We start from the raw sequence: 13,614 nt of genomic DNA on the forward strand, positions 1-13,614 counted from the left end.
CACTTGGAGAGTCAGCGACTTTAACCTCCTGTTTGGCCCAGTTTGCAATTTCTGCGGAAGATGAACAGGAATAGTGAGAACCAATGAGAGACTAGCTGGAGGTGTCTGGACGGGCAAATTTAACTCTCATTTCCCACCAGGAAGAGGAATTAACCAATGGCTCAGCGTGCCGTGCCGGAACCAGATTAGGGCCTGAAGCCATCCTGCGGTGTTGCGGCCAGCTCAAAAGAAAGCGAGTTGAAGAAAGGAGCTCAGGGGCACTGTAATTCACAAACCTGCAGAGTTATAAATGACAGCTATCGTCCAAAAATAGACTGAAGTAAGGCTGCCAAGAGGACTTTAAAGCGGGGCAGAATTGCAGGAAACCGATTTCAGGAGGTAGACTGGAATTGCATTGAAAGCATAGGAAAAGAGGCAGAACGTCCACAATGATGCACTTGGCCAAAAAGGGCGTATGCGTTTTTTCCTGAATATATTCAGGAAAAAACGCATACGCCCTTTTTGGCCAACCAAGCAAGCTTGCAAATGAAATCTGCACTACAATGAAGTCTCACTTCCCCCCGGTCAAAAGGGCCATCTGAAAAAAGTGTAAAATCCAGAAAGGCAGGACAGGCCATGGAGAACTGGGAGCCTTGTTATGCTGATGGGCGGGATGTAAATTGCCAACAACCACTCCGGAGAAGTGTATGGTGTTTCCTGAAACATCAAAAAAACAAAGCAACAGAACCTAGGGCACTTCCACTTATGGTCCTATAGCTTAGGGAAATTAAAATCAAAAAGACACAGCCACCCCAAAGTTTGGAACGGTTCTGTTTACAAGAACCTCGTTTACAGTACAAGTTCAACATCGCAGAAAGTGAAAAATGGGTAAAGAAGTTGTGGTATTTACTTACAAAACAATATCACTCAGCAATGAAATCTGTGTCATCAGGCCCTTAGCAGCACAATGAGTGGATTCAGGTATGATGATTCTAACTGAAATAAGTCACACAGAAAAAGAAACATCATAAGATATCAGTAATACACGGAATGTAAACTTGGCTACACAGGAACTGAATTACAGAACAGAACAGTGTCTCAAATTTAGAAAACCAACTTATGCTTGCTTAAGGGGAAAGGTGAGTTGGGGTGCTGCATAAAACCAGAGATTGAAATGAGCACAGATAAAGTTCCTTAAGCCAAATATGGAATAGACAAGAGCTACTCCTTGCTCAACGAAATGGACTCAACACCCCATATTAAACGCCTAAGAATGTACCTGACTAGTAAGTATCTTAAAACCTATGGATTGCTATGTCTCCGAAAGAGAATCAAGCATGTGTACAGGGGCATAAACGCAGCAGTGATAGGATTGGAGATGTTCGGTGAGCAAATGAAGACCCTTTGAAGTCATATTGCATGGTACCCATTCCACGGGTTTCAACTACCCAGGTGTTAGGTATTCTTCCTTCAGCTAAAACATGCATGTGGAACCCAGAGTATGATCAACCATGTGATCGGGAGACGTGTTCAAATATGTCTCAGTTTTCGTACCCTGGTACTCGGGTGCAACATTCCAGACGCTTTACTAACACTCTCACGACTTGGAGAGTCAGTCCCTTTAACCTCCTGTTTGGCCCAGTTTGCAATTTCTGTGGAAGATGAACAGGAATAGCGAGAACCAATGAGAGACTAGCTGGAGGTGTCTGGATGGGCAAATTTAACTCTCATTTCCCACCAGGAAGAGGAATTAACCAAAGGCTCAGCGTGCCGTGCCGGAACCAGATTAGGGCCTGAAGTCATCCTGCGGTGTTGCGGCCAGCTCAAAAGAAAGCGAGTTGAAGAAAGGAGCTCAGGGGCACTGTAATTCACAAACCTGCAGAGTTATAAATGACAGCTATCGTCCAAAAATAGACTGAAGTAAGGCTGCCAAGAGGACTTGAAAGCGGGACAGAATTGCAGGAAACCGATTTCAGGAGGTAGACTGGAATTGCATTGAAAGCATAGGAAAAGAGGCAGAACGTCCACAATGATGCACTTGGCCAAAAAGGGCGTATGCGTTTTTTCCTGAATATATTCAGGAAAAAACGCATACGCCCTTTTTGGCCAACCAAGCAAACTTGCAAAGGAAATCTGCACTACAATGAAGTCTCACTTCCCCCCGGTCAAAAGGGCCATCTGAAAAAACGGTAAAATCCAGAAAGGCAGGACAGGCCATGGAGAACTGGGAGCCTTGTTATGCTGAAGGGCGGGATGTAAATTGCCAACAACCACTCGGGAGAAGTGTATGGTGTTTCCTGAAACATCTAAAAAACAAAGCAACAGAGCCTAGGGCACTTCCACTTATGGTCCTATAGCTTAGGGAAATTAAAATCAAAAAGACACAGCCACCCCAAAGTTTGGGACGCCTCTGTTTACAAGAACCTCGTTTACCGTACAAGTTCAATATCACAGAAAGTGAAAAATGCATAAAGAACTTGTGGTACTTACGTACAATGCAGTATCACTCAGCAATGAAATCTATGTCATCAGGCCCGTAGCAGCATAATGAGTAGATTCAGGTACGATGATTCTAACTGAAATAAGTCACACAGAAAAAGAAACATCATAAGATATCACTAATACACGGAATGTAAACTTGGCTACACAGGAACTGAATTACAGAACAGAACAGGTTCTCAAATTTAGAAAACCAACTTATGCTTGCTTAAGGGGAAAGGTGAGTTGGGGTGCTGCATAAAACCAGAGATTGAAATGAGCACAGATAAAGTTCCTTAAGCCAAATATGGAATAGACAAGAGCTACTCCTTGCTCAACGAAATGGACTCAACACCGCATATTAAACGCCTAAGAATGTACCTGACTAGTAAGTATCTTAAAACCTATGGATTGCTATGTCTCCGAAAGAGAATCAAGCATGTGTACAGGGGCATAAACGCAGCAGTGATAGGATTGGAGATGTTCGGTGAGCAAATGAAGACCCTTTGAAGTCATATTGCATGGTACCCATTCCACGGGTTTCAACTACCCAGGTTTTAGGTATTCTTCCTTCAGCTAAAACATGCATGTGGAACCCAGAGTATGATCAACCATGTGATCGGGAGACGTGTTCAAGTATGTCTCAGTTTTCGTACCCTGGTACTCGGGTGCAACATTCCAGACGCTTTACTAACACTCTCCCGACTTGGAGAGTCAGTCCCTTTAACCTCCTGTTTGGCCCAGTTTGCAATTTCTGTGGAAGATGAACAGGAATAGCGAGAACCAATGAGATACTAGCTGGAGGTGTCTGGATGGGCAAATTTAACTCTCATTTCCCACCAGGAAGAGGAATTAACCAAAGGCTCAGCGTGCCGTGCCGGAACCAGATTAGGGCCTGAAGCCATCCTGCGGTGTTGCGGCCAGGCCACAAGAAAGCGAGTTGAAGAAAGGAGCTCAGGGGCACTGTAATTCACAAACCTGCAGAGTTATAAATGACAGCTATCGTCCAAAAATAGACTGAAATAAGGCTGCCAAGAGGACTTGAAAGCGGGGCAGAATTGCAGGAAACCGATTTCAGGAGGTAGACTGGAATAGCATTGAAAGCATAGGAAAAGAGGCAGAACGTCCACAATGATGCACTTGGCCAAAAAGGGTGTATGCGTTTTTTCCTGAATATATTCAGGAAAAAACGCATACGCCCTTTTTGGCCAACCAAGCAAACTTGCAAAGGAAATCTGCACTACAATGAAGTCTCACTTCCTCCCGGTCAAAAGGGCCATCTGAAAAAAGTGTAAAATCCAGAAAGGCAGGACAGGCCATGGAGAACTGGGAGCCTTGTTATGCTGATGGGCGGGATGTAAATTGCCAACAGACACTCGGGAGAAGTGTATGGTGTTTCCTGAAACATCTAAAAAACAAAGCAACAGAGCCTAGGGCACTTCCACTTATGGTCCTATAGCTTAGGGAAATTAAAATCAAAAAGACACAGCCACCCCAAAATTTGGAACGGCTCTGTTTACAAGAACCTCGTTTACAGTACAAGTTCAACATCGCAGAAAGTGAAAAATGGGTAAAGAAGTTGTGGTATTTACTTACAAAACAATATCACTCAGCAATGAAATCTGTGTCATCAGGCCCTTAGCAGCACAATGAGTGGATTCAGGTATGATGATTCTAACTGAAATAAGTCACACAGAAAAAGAAACATCATAAGATATCAGTAATACACGGAATGTAATCTTGGCTACACAGGAACTGAATTACAGAACAGAACAGTGTCTCAAATTTAGAAAACCAACTTATGCTTGCTTAAGGGGAAAGGTGAGTTGGGGTGCTGCATAAAACCAGAGATTGAAATGAGCACAGATAAAGTTCCTTAAGCCAAATATGGAATAGACAAGAGCTACTCCTTGCTCAACGAAATGATCTCAAAACCCCATATTAAACGCCTAAGAATGTACCTGACTAGTAAGTATCTTAAAACCTATGGATTGCTATGTCTCCGAAAGAGAATCAAGCATGTGTACAGGGGCATAAACGCAGCAGTGATAGGATTGGAGAGGTTCGGTGAGCAAATGAAGACCCTTTGAAGTCATATTGCATGGTACCCATTCCACGGGTTTCAACTACCCAGGTTTTAGGTATTCTTCCTTCAGCTAAAACATGCATGTGGAACCCAGAGTATGATCAACCATGTGATCGGGAGACGTGTTCAAATATGTCTCAGTTTTCGTACCCTGGTACTCGGGTGCAACATTCCAGACGCTTTACTAACACTCTCACGACTTGGAGAGTCAGTCCCTTTAACCTCCTGTTTGGCCCAGTTTGCAATTTCTGTGGAAGATGAACAGGAATAGCGAGAACCAATGAGAGACTAGCTGGAGGTGTCTGGACGGGCAAATTTAACTCTCATTTCCCACCAGGAAGAGGAATTAACCAAAGGCTCAGCGTGCCGTGCCGGAACCAGATTAGGGCCTGAAGTCATCCTGCGGTGTTGCGGCCAGCTCAAAAGAAAGCGAGTTGAAGAAAGGAGCTCAGGGGCACTGTAATTCACAAACCTGCAGAGTTATAAATGACAGCTATCGTCCAAAAATAGACTGAAGTAAGGCTGCCAAGAGGACTTGAAAGCGGGGCAGAATTGCAGGAAACCGATTTCAGGAGGTAGACTGGAATTGCATTGAAAGCATAGGAAAAGAGGCAGAACGTCCACAATGATGCACTTGGCCAAAAACGGCGTATGCGTTTTTTCCTGAATATATTCAGGAAAAAACGCATACGCCCTTTTTGGCCAACCAAGCAAGCTTGCAAAGGAAATCTGCACTACAATGAAGTCTCACTTCCCCCCGGTCAAAAGGGCCATCTGAAAAAAGTGTAAAATCCAGAAAGGCAGGACAGGCCATGGAGAACTGGGAGCCTTGTTATGCTGATGGGCGGGATGTAAATTACCAACAGACACTCAGGAGAAGTGTATGGTGTTTCCTGAAACATCTAAAAAACAAAGCAACAGAGCCTAGGGTACTGCCACTTATGGTCCTATAGCTTAGGGAAATTAAAATCAAAAAGACACAGCCACCCCAAAGTTTGGGACGCCTCTGTTTACAAGAACCTCGTTTACAGTACAAGTTCAACATCGCAGAAAGTGAAAAATGGATAAAGAACTTGTGGTACTTACGTACAATGCAGTATAACTCAGCAATGAAATCTATGTCATCAGGCCCGTAGCAGCATAATGAGTAGATTCAGGTACGATGATTCTAACTGAAATAAGTCACACAGAAAAAGAAACATCATAAGATATCACTAATACACGGAATGTAAACTTGGATACACAGGAACTGAATTCCAAAACAGAACAGGTTCTCAAATTTAGAAAACCAACTTATGCTTGCTTAAGGGGAAAGGTGAGTTGGGTTGCTGCATAAAACCAGAGATTGAAATGAGCACAGATAAAGTTCCTTAAGCCAAATATGGAATAGACAAGAGCTACTCCTTGCTCAACGAAATGGACTCAACACCGCATATTAAACGCCTAAGAATGTACCTGACTAGTAAGTATCTTAAAACCTATGGATTGCTATGTCTCCGAAAGAGAATCAAGCATGTGTACAGGGGCATAAACGCAGCAGTGATAGGATTGGAGATGTTCGGTGAGCAAATGAAGACCCTTTGAAGTCATATTGCATGGTACCCATTACACGGGACTTAACTCTCCAGGTTTAAGGTATTCTTCCTTCAGCTAAAACATGCATGTGGAACCCAGAGTATGATCAACCATGTGATCGGGAGACGTGTTCAAATATGTCTCAGTTTTCCTCCCCTGGTACTCGGGTGCAACATTCCAGACGCTTTACTAACACTCTCCCGACTTGGAGAGTCAGTCCCTTTAACCTCCTGTTTGGCCCAGTTTGCAATTTCTGCGGAAGATGAACAGGAATAGCGAGAACCAATGAGAGTCTAGCTGGAGGTGTCTGGATGGGCAAATTTAACTCTCATTTCCCACCAGGAAGAGGAATTAACCAAAAGCTCAGCGTGCCGTGCCAGAACCAGATTAGGGCCTGAAGACATCCTGCGGTGTTGCGGCCAGGTCACAAGAAAGCGAGTTGAAGAAAGGAGCTCAGGGGCACTGTAATTCACAAACCTGCAGAGTTATAAATGACAGCTATCGTCCAAAAATAGACTGAAGTAAGGCTGCCAAGAGGACTTGAAAGCGGGGCAGAATTGCAGGAAACCGATTTCAGGAGGTAGACTGGAATTGCATTGAAAGCATAGGAAAAGAGGCAGAACGTCCACAATGATGCACTTGGCCAAAAAGGGCGTATGCGTTTTTTCCTGAATATATTCAGGAAAAAACGCATACGCCCTTTTTGGCCAACCAAGCAAGCTTGCAAAGGAAATCTGCACTACAATGAAGTCTCACTTCCCCCCGGTCAAAAGGGCCATCTGAAAAAAGTGTAAAATCCAGAAAGGCAGGACAGGCCATGGAGAACTGGGAGCCTTGTTATGCTGATGGGCGGGATGTAAATTGCCAACAGACACTCGGGAGAAGTGTATGGTGTTTCCTGAAACATCTAAAAAACAAAGCAACAGAGCCTAGGGCACTTCCACTTATGGTCCTATAGCTTAGGGAAATTAAAATCAAAAAGACACAGCCACCCCAAAGTTTGGGACGCCTCTGTTTACAAAAACCTCGTTTACCGTACAAGTTCAATATCACAGAAAGTGAAAAATGCATAAAGAACTTGTGGTACTTACGTACAATGCAGTATCACTCAGCAATGAAATCTATGTCATCAGGCCCTTAGCAGCATAATGAGTAGATTCAGGTACGATGATTCTAACTGAAATAAGTCACACAGAAAAAGAAACATCATAAGATATCACTAATACACGGAATGTAAACTTGGCTACACAGGAACTGCATTCCAAAACAGAACAGGGTCTCAAATTTAGAAAACCAACTTATGCTTGCTTAAGGGGAAAGGTGAGTAGGGGTGCTGCATAAAACCAGAGATTGAAATGAGCACAGATAAAGTTCCTTAAGCCAAATATGGAATAGACAAGAGCTACTCCTTGCTCAACGAAATGGACTCAACACCGCATATTAAACGCCTAAGAATGTACCTGACTAGTAAGTATCTTAAAACCTATGGATTGCTATGTCTCCGAAAGAGAATCAAGCATGTGTACAGGGGCATAAACGCAGCAGTGATAGGATTGGAGAGGTTCGGTGAGCAAATGAAGACCCTTTGAAGTCATATTGCATGGTACCCATTCCACGGGTTTCAACTACCCAGGTTTTAGGTATTCTTCCTTCAGCTAAAACATGCATGTGGAACCCAGAGTATGATCAACCATGTGATCGGGAGACGTGTTCAAATATGTCTCAGTTTTCGTACCCTGGTACGCGGGTGCAACATTCCAGACGCTTTACTAACACTCTCCCCACTTGGAGAGTCAGCGCCTTTAACCTCCTGTTTGGCCCAGTTTGCAATTTCTGCAGAAGATGGACAGGAATAGCGAGAACCAATGAGAGGCTAGCTGCAGGTGTCTGGACGGGCAAATTTAACTCTCATTTCCCACTAGGAAGAGGAATTAACCAAAGGCTCAGCATGTCGGGCCGGAACCAGATTAGGGCCCGAAGCCATCCTGCGGTGTTGCGGCCAGGTCACAAGAAAGCGAGTTGAAGAAAGGAGCTCAGGGGCACTGTAATTCACAAACCTGCAGAGTTATAAATGACAGCTATCGTCCAAAAATAGACTGAAGTAAGGCTGCCAAGAGGACTTGAAAGCGGGGCAGAATTGCAGGAAACCGATTTCAGGAGGTAGACTGGAATTGCATTGAAAGCATAGGAAAAGAGGCAGAACGTCCACAATGATGCACTTGGCCAAAAAGGGCGTATGCGTTTTTTCCTGAATATATTCAGGAAAAAACGCATACGCCCTTTTTGGCCAACCAAGCAAGCTTGCAAAGGAAATCTGCACTACAATGAAGTCTCACTTCCCCCCGGTCAAAAGGGCCATCTGAAAAAAGTGTAAAATCCAGAAAGGCAGGACAGGCCATGGAGAACTGGGAGCCTTGTTATGCTGAAGGGCGGGATGTAAATTGCCAACAGACACTCGGGAGAAGTGTATGGTGTTTCCTGAAACATCTAAAAAACAAAGCAAGAGAGCCTAGGGCACTTCCACTTATGGTCCTATAGCTTAGGGAATTTAAAACCAAAAAGACACAGCCACCCCAAAGTTTCGAACGGCTCTGTTTACAAGAACGTCGTTTACAGTACAAGTTCAACATCGCAGAAAGTGAAAAATGGATAAAAAAGTTGTGGTATTTACTTACAAAGCAATATCACTCAGCAATGAAATCTGTGTCATCAGGCCCTTAGCAGCACAATGAGTGGATTCTGGTATGATGATTCTAACTGAAATAAGTCACACAGAAAAAGAAACATCATAAGATATCAGTAATACACGGAATGTAAACTTGGCTACACAGGAACTGAATTACAGAACAGAACAGGGTCTCAAATTTAGAAAACCAACTTATGCTTGCTTAAGGGGAAAGGTGAGTTGGGGTGCTGCATAAAACCAGAGATTGAAATGAGCACAGATAAAGTTCCTTAAGCCAAATATGGAATAGACAAGAGCTACTCCTTGCTCAACGAAATGGACTCAACACCGCATATTAAACGCCTAAGAATGTACCTGACTAGTAAGTATCTTAAAACCTATGGATTGCTATGTCTCCGAAAGAGAATCAAGCATGTGTACAGGGGCATAAACGCAGCAGTGATAGGATTGGAGAGGTCCGGTGAGCAAATGAAGACCCTTTGAAGTCATATTGCATGGTACCCATTCCACAGGTTTCACCTACCCAGGTTTAAGGTATTCTTCCTTCAGCTAAAACATGCATGTGGAACCTAGAGTATGATCAACCATGTGATCGGGAGACGTGTTCAAATATGTCTCAGTTTTCGTACCCTGGTACTCGGGTGCAACATTCCAGACGCTTTACTAACACTCTCCCTACTTGGAGAGTCAGTCCCTTTAACCTCCTGTTTGGCCCAGTTTGCAATTTCTGCGGAAGATGAACAGGAATAGCGAGAACCAATGAGAGGCTAGCTGGAGGTGTCTGAGCGGGCAAATTTAACTCTCATTTCCCACCAGGAAGAGGAATTAACCAAAGGCTCAGCGTGCCATGCCGGAACCAGATTAGGGCCTGAAGACATCCTGCGGTGTTGCGGCCAGGTCACAAGAAAGCGAGTTGAAGAAAGGAGCTCAGCGGCACTGTAATTCACAAACCTGCAGAGTTATAAATGACAGCTATCGTCCAAAAATAGACTGAAGTAAGGCTGCCAAGAGGACTTGAAAGCGGGGCAGAATTGCAGGAAACCGATTTCAGGAGGTAGATTGGAATTGCATTGAAAGCTTAAGAAAAGAGGCAGAACGTCCACAATGATGCACTTGGCCAAAAAGGGCGTATGCGTTTTTTCCTGAATATATTCAGGAAAAAACGCATACGCCCTTTTTGGCCAACCAAGCAAACATGCAAAGGAAATCTGCACTACAATGAAGTCTCACTTCCCCCCGGTCAAAAGGGCCATCTGAAAAAAGTGTAAAATCCAGAAAGGCAGGACAGGCCATGGAGAACTGGGAGCCTTGTTATGCTGATGGGCGGGATGTAAATTGCCAACAGACACTCCGGAGAAGTGTATGGTGTTTCCTGAAACATCTAAAAAACAAAGCAACAGAGCCTAGGGCACTGCCACTTATGGTCCTATAGCTTAGGGAAATTAAAATCAAGAAGACACAGCCACCCCAAAGTTTGGGACGCCTCCGTTTACAAGAACCTCGTTTACCGTACAAGTTCAATATCACAGAAAGTGAAAAATGGATAAAAAAGATGTGGTATTTACTTACAAAGCAATATCACTCAGCAATGAAATCTGTGTCATCAGGCCCTTAGCAGCACAATGAGTGGATTCAGGTATGATGATTCTAACTGAAATAAGTCACACAGAAAAAGAAACATCATAAGATATCAGTAATACACGGAATGTAAACTTGGCTACACAGGAACTGAATTACAGAACAGAACAGGGTCTCAAATTTAGAAAACCAACTTATGCTTGCTTAAGGGTAAAGGTGAGTTGAGGTGCTGCATAAAACCAGAGATTGAAATGAGCACAGATAAAGTTCCTTAAGCCAAATATGGAATAGACAACAGCTACTCCTTGCTCAACGAAATGGACTCAACACCGCATATTAAACGCCTAAGAATGTACCTGACTAGTAAGTATCTTAAAACCTATAGATTGCTATGTCTCCGAAAGAGAATCAAGCATGTGTACAGGGGCATAAACGCAGCAGTGATAGGATTGGAGAGGTTCGTTGAGCAAATGAAGACCCTTTGAAGTCATATTGCATGGTACCCATTCCACGGTTTTCAACTACCCAGGTTTTAGGTATTCTTCCTTCAGCTAAAACATGCATGTGGAACCCAGAGTATGATCAACCATGTGATCGGGAGACGTGTTCAAATATGTCTCAGTTTTCCTACCCTGGTACTCGGGTGCAACATTCCAGACGCTTTACTAACATTCTCCCCACTTGGAGAGTCAGCGACTTTAACCTCCTGTTTGGCCCAGTTTGCAATTTCTGCGGAAGATGAACAGGAATAGCGAGAACCAATGAGAGGCTAGCTGCAGGTGTCTGAACGGGCAAATTTAACTCTCATTTCCCACCAGGAAGAGGAATTAACCAAAGGCTCAGCATGCCTGGCCGGAACCAGATTAGGGCCTGAAGCCATCCTGCGGTGTTGCGGCCAGCTCAAAAGAAAGCGAGTTGAAGAAAGGAGCTCAGGGGCACTGTAATTCACAAACCTGCAGAGTTATAAATGACAGCTATCGTCCAAAAATAGACTGAAGTAAGGCTGCCAAGAGGACTTGAAAGCGGGGCAGAATTGCAGGAAACCGATTTCAGGAGGTAGACTGGAATTGCATTGAAAGCATAGGAAAAGAGGCAGAACGTCCACAATGATGCACTTGGCCAAAAAGGGCGTATGCGTTTTTTCCTGAATATATTCAGGAAAAAACGCATACGCCCTTTTTGGCCAACCAAGCAAGCTTGCAAAGGAAATCTGCACTACAATGAAGTCTCACTTCCCCCCGGTCAAAAGGGCCATCTGAAAAAAGTGTAAAATCCAGAAAGGCAGGACAGGCCATGGAGAACTGGGAGCCTTGTTATGCTGATGGGCGGGATGTAAATTGCCAACAGACACTTGGGAGAAGTGTATGGTGTTTCCTGAAACATCTAAAAAACAAAGCAACAGAGCCTAGGGCACTTCCACTTATGGTCCTATAGCTTAGGGAAATTAAAATCAAAAAGACACAGCCACCCCAAAGTTTGGAACGGCTCTGTTTACAAGAAACTCGTTTACAGTACAAGTTCAACATCACAGAAAGTGAAAAATGGATAAAGAAGTTGTGGTATTCACTTACAATGCAGTATCACTCAGCAATGAAATCTATGTCATCAGGCCCGTAGCAGCACAATGAGTGGATTCAGGTATGATGATTCTAACTGAAATAAGTCACACAGAAAAAGAAACATCATAAGATATCTGTAATACACGGAATGGAAACTTAGCTACACAGGAACTGAATTACAGAACAGAACAGGGTCTCAAATTTAGAAAACCAACTTATGCTTGCTTAAGGGGAAAGGTGAGTTGGGGTGCTGCATAAAACCAGAGATTGAAATGAGCACAGATAAAGTTCCTTAAGCCAAATATGGAATAGACAAGAGCTACTCCTTGCTCAACGAAATGGACTCAACACCGCATATTAAACGCCTAAGAATGTACCTGACTAGTAAGTATCTTAAAACCTATGGATTGCTATGTCTCCGAAAGAGAATCAAGCATGTGTACAGGGGCATAAACGCAGCAGTGATAGGATTGGAGAGGTTCGGTGAGCAAATGAAGACCCTTTGAAGTCATATTGCATGGTACCCATTCCACAGGTTTCACCTACCCAGGTTTAAGGTATTCTTCCTTCAGCTAAAACATGCATGTGGAACCTAGAATATGATCAACCATGTGATCGGGAGACGTGTTCAAATATGTCTCATTTTTCGTACCCTGGTACTCGGGTGCAACATTCCAGACGCTTTACTAACACTCTCCCCACTTGGAGAGTCAGTCCCTTTAACCTCCTGTTTGGCCCAGTTTGCAATTTCTGCGGAAGATGAACAGGAATAGCGAGAACCAATGAGAGGCTAGCTGGAGGTGTCTGAGCGGGCAAATTTAACTCTCATTTCCCACCAGGAAGAGGAATTAACCAAAGGCTCAGCGTGCCATGCCGGAACCAGATTAGGGCCTGAAGACATCGTGCGGTGTTGCGGCCAGGTCACAAGAAAGCGAGTTGAAGAAAGGAGCTCAGCGGCACTGTAATTCACAAACCTGCAGAGTTATAAATGACAGCTATCGTCCAAAAATAGACTGAAGTAAGGCTGCCAAGAGGACTTGAAAGCGGGGCAGAATTGCAGGAAACCGATTTCAGGAGGTAGATTGGAATTGCATTGAAAGCTTAAGAAAAGAGGCAGAACGTCCACAATGATGCACTTGGCCAAAAAGGGCGTATGCGGTTTTTCCTGAATATATTCAGGAAAAAACGCATACGCCCTTTTTGGCCAACCAAGCAAACTTGCAAAGGAAATCTGCACTACAATGAAGTCTCACTTCCCCCCGGTCAAAAGGGCCATCTGAAAAAAGTGTAAAATCCAGAAAGGCAGGACAGGCCATGGAGAACTGGGAGCCTTGTTATGCTGATGGGCGGGATGTAAATTGCCAACAGACACTCCGGAGAAGTGTATGGTGTTTCCTGAAACATCTAAAAAACAAAGCAACAGAGCCTAGGGCACTGCCACTTATGGTCCTATAGCTTAGGGAAATTAAAATCAAGAAGACACAGCCACCCCAAAGTTTGGGACGCCTCCGTTTACAAGAACCTCGTTTACCGTACAAGTTCAATATCACAGAAAGTGAAAAATGGATAAAAAAGATGTGGTATTTACTTACAAAGCAATATCACTCAGCAATGAAATCTGTGTCATCAGGCCCTTAGCAGCACAATGAGTGGATTCAGGTATGATGATTCTA

At 43.9% G+C, this 13,614-nt stretch overlaps 1 long non-coding RNA gene across 26 annotated transcripts in view; it reads right to left on the bottom strand.

Annotated features, from left to right (window-relative positions):
* LOC307189637 overlaps positions 1-13,614 on the bottom strand; it is a 2,307,304-nt gene that overhangs the window by 763,959 nt on the left and 1,529,731 nt on the right. For 6 of the 26 annotated variants that reach the window (XR_013829250.1, XR_013829251.1, XR_013829252.1 and 3 more), the window contains one exon: positions 8,791-8,871. The exons of the other annotated variants lie outside the window; for them this stretch is intronic. This is a non-coding gene — a long non-coding RNA (uncharacterized lncRNA). Of the gene's footprint in view, positions 1-8,790; positions 8,872-13,614 lie in introns of those variants that run through there. 26 annotated transcript variants of the gene reach the window in all.

The sequence above is a fragment of the Stenella coeruleoalba genome (genome assembly GCF_951394435.1).
Source record: "Stenella coeruleoalba genome assembly, chromosome: 7".
In the NCBI taxonomy this organism is placed as follows: domain Eukaryota; kingdom Metazoa; phylum Chordata; class Mammalia; order Artiodactyla; family Delphinidae; genus Stenella; species Stenella coeruleoalba.